The sequence below is a fragment of the Pteropus vampyrus genome, unplaced genomic scaffold (genome assembly GCF_000151845.1).
Source record: "Pteropus vampyrus isolate Shadow unplaced genomic scaffold, Pvam_2.0 Scaffold332, whole genome shotgun sequence".
Classification (NCBI taxonomy): Eukaryota; Metazoa; Chordata; class Mammalia; order Chiroptera; family Pteropodidae; genus Pteropus; species Pteropus vampyrus.
This window is the reverse complement of record NW_011889113.1, coordinates 142879-146286: the sequence shown is the minus strand read 5'-3', so window position 1 is coordinate 146286 and position 3408 is coordinate 142879. Positions and strand designations below refer to the sequence as shown.

Sequence of the window (3408 nt, the reverse complement as noted above, 5' to 3'; positions counted from 1 at the left end):
TCCTAATAAGAGCAGGAGAAAAAAAGATTGTAACCTACAAAGAAACTGCCATCAGGCTATCGGCGGACTTCTCAGAAGAAATCTTACAGATCATGAGAGAATGAAATGATATAATTAAAGTGTTGAAGGAAAAAGATTATTAGCCAAAAATAGTCTATTCGGCAAAGTTATCCTTCAGAAATGAAGGAAAAATAAAGACTCCAGGACAAACAAAAGCTGTGGGACTTGATCGCCACTAGAAATGCCTTACAAGAAATGCTTAAAGGAGTTCTTCAAACTGAAATGAAAAAAAAAAAAAAGAAAAGAAACACTAATTAATAACATGAAAACATATAAAAATATACAACACACTGGTAAAGATAAATATATAGTCAGATTCAGAAAACTCTAATTCTTATATAATAGTATATTAACCACCTAACTATATTTGAAGGTTAAAGTATTAAAAATAACTATTGCCATTTCTTTAAAAATACACACTATAAATAGAGATAAATTGTGACATTAAAAACTTAAATTAGGGGAGTAAAAGGGTAGAGTTTTTATATGAGATCAAAGTTATATTGCTATCAGTATAAAATGAAGTGTTGTATCTGCAAGATGCATTATATAAGCCTCGTGGTAACTACAAAACAAAAATCTATACTGTATTCACAAATAATAAAGAGAAAGGAATTAGAGGATGCCACCACAGAAAACACTATTCAAAAAGGTAAGCAGCAAGCAAGGGCAAAAAGGACAATGGAACTTCAAAACAGCTAGAAAACAATAGGATGGCATATGCACAGAAAAACAAACAATCACCAAAATGAAAAGGCAGCCTACAGAATGGGGAAAATATTTGCAAACCATGTATCAGATAAAGGGTTAATATCCTATATAAAAAGAATTCATTTAATTCAATAACAACAAAAATGCCAATTAAAAACTGGGCAGAGGGTCTATGGCCATGCCACCCTAAACAAGCCCAATCCCATCTGATCTCGGAAGCTAAGCAGGGTTGGGCCTGGTTAGTACCTGGATGGGAGACCACCTAGGAAGACCAGGTGCTGTAGGCGTCAAAAATAAATAAAAAATAAAGGACTGTAAGCTGACAAGATCCTTGCAATCTGTGGGGTCAACCAAGGGTTGCCTTGTTTAAAAAGAAAAAAAGTGGACAGAGGAATTGAATAGATACTTTTCCAAAGAAGACACACAAATGGCCAAAAGGTACATGAGAAAGTTCTCAGCATCAGGAATCATCAGTGAAATGCAAATCAAAACCACAATGAGATATCACCTCATGCCTCTTAGAATGGTTATCATCAGAAAGATAAGTGTTAGCAAGTATGTGGAGAAAAGAGAACAGTTTTGCACTGTTGGTGGGAATATAAATTGGTGTAGTCACTATGGAAAACAAGATGTAGATTTTTCTCATAAAATTAAGAATAGAACTACCATGTGATCCAGCAATGCCACTTCTGGGTTTATATGCAAAGGAAATGAAAACAGAATGCCAGAAAGATATGTGCATACTCATATTTATGGCAGCATTATTCACAATAGCCAAGATATGGAAACAACCTAAGTGTCCTTCAACAGATGAATGGATAAAGAAGATGTGAGATATATGTATCAACAATATAGATGGACCTCAAGGGCATTATGCTAAGTGAGAGAAGTCACACAGAGAAAAACATATACTGTTTAATATCACTTGAATTTGAAATGTAAATAAGCTGAATTCATAAAAACAAAGTAGAAAAGTGGTTACAAAAGGCTAGGGGGTGAGGAAATTGGAGAGATGTTTGTCAAAGGGTACAAATTTGCAGTTAGAAAATAAATAAGTTCTGGAGATCTACTGCACAACATTGTGACTACAACTAACAACACTACATTATATACTTCGAAATTGCTAAGGGACTATATCTTAAATATTATCATCAAAAAAATGATAATTATGTAACCTAATGACTAGTGCCACATTGGTAATTATTGGTAATACATAAATGTATCAAGTCAATATGTTGTATACCTTAAATTATACACTGTTATATGTCATTTATATCAATTTTTAAATATGGAAAATTGATAGAAATTACTTATTATAGCCTTACTGTAATGTTTTACATTTCAATGTATATCCTTTGTCTATACATATGTTTGTATGTATGTATGTGTGTATGTGTATATATAATATAAAAGTAATATTGTGCTATGTATGCTATGTATTCTATAAATAAATATATATAATTCCACAACCTGATTTTTTTCATTTAATAGTCTAGTAAAAAAGATTTTCTCATATCATCAGATATCGTCAAGCATATTTTTAATGGCTTTATATTATAAAATATGGATGAGTCCTAATTTATGTAAGCTATTACCCAATGTTTGTTTTATGTTAGGTCATTTTTTTAATTTTCCCTGTGTTATAAATACCACAAAAATATCCATAATCTAGTACAGTGAAACTATTCTGTATGATACTATAATGGTGAACACACGTCCTTATACATTTGTCAAAATCTATAATATGAACATCTCCAAGCATGAATCCTCTTGTAAACTATGGACTTTGAGTGATAATGATGTGCTAATGTCATAGATCTTTTTAAAATGTATTACTTTGGTGTGAGATATGGATGATGGGGGTGATGTTGTACATGGAAATCAAGCAGTATATGAAAATTCTCTGTACTTTCACTCAATTTTGCTGTGAACTTAAAACTGCACTAAAAAAATAAAGTCATAATACACACACATGCAATATAATCATTATATATCCATGATTGTATATAAATCTTTATGTGCATTTCTGAAAATTTCCTTACTATGTATTTCTAGATATGAAAATTCTGGGTAAATGATCATGTTCACATTAAGACCAATTGCCCTTTTAAAAAGTTTTACCAAATGATGCTGTCACCAACATTGTAGAGAAGTATCTTTTTCCTCTCACTCTTTCTCATACTGGGAATTTTAGTTTCAACCTCTGATTCAAGGAATATCTTCCTGTGGTACAGTAGAAAAGAATGATGTACTAGTCAGATCCTTGGGTTTAGATCCCAGGTATTGCCCAAGCTGTGCAACCTGTGTAAAACACTTGACTACTCTGAACATCCGTGTCTTTAACTATAGATTAAAAAAATAATAATTCCTCCCTTCTCTGGATTTGTTGTAGCTTAAAATAAAACTAGAATATGAAATAGAGCACAAATAAAACCTTGGATGTCTGTCCTATGTAGTGACTGTTGGAAGAATTGACACCTTCCAGAGAGGAGAGTCCCTCCCCAAACCCCTACCCCACCCAAACCCAACAATGAATTGTTCTGAATAACTTAGCATTGTTAATTTCCTCATGCTCAACATCTCTAACATTATGATCCCCTCAACAATGTAAGCCCCTCCAGGCACCAATCTTCTCTC

The 3408-nt window shown here is 32.5% G+C and overlaps 1 non-coding gene across 1 annotated transcript; it reads left to right on the top strand.

Annotated features, from left to right (window-relative positions):
• The first annotated feature begins 939 nt into the window (after nucleotides 1–939).
• LOC111730729 lies at nucleotides 940–1058 on the top strand. Its single transcript, XR_002776802.1, has one exon. It is a non-coding gene; the product is annotated as a 5S ribosomal RNA (ribosomal RNA).
• The last annotated feature ends 2350 nt before the right edge of the window (nucleotides 1059–3408 follow it).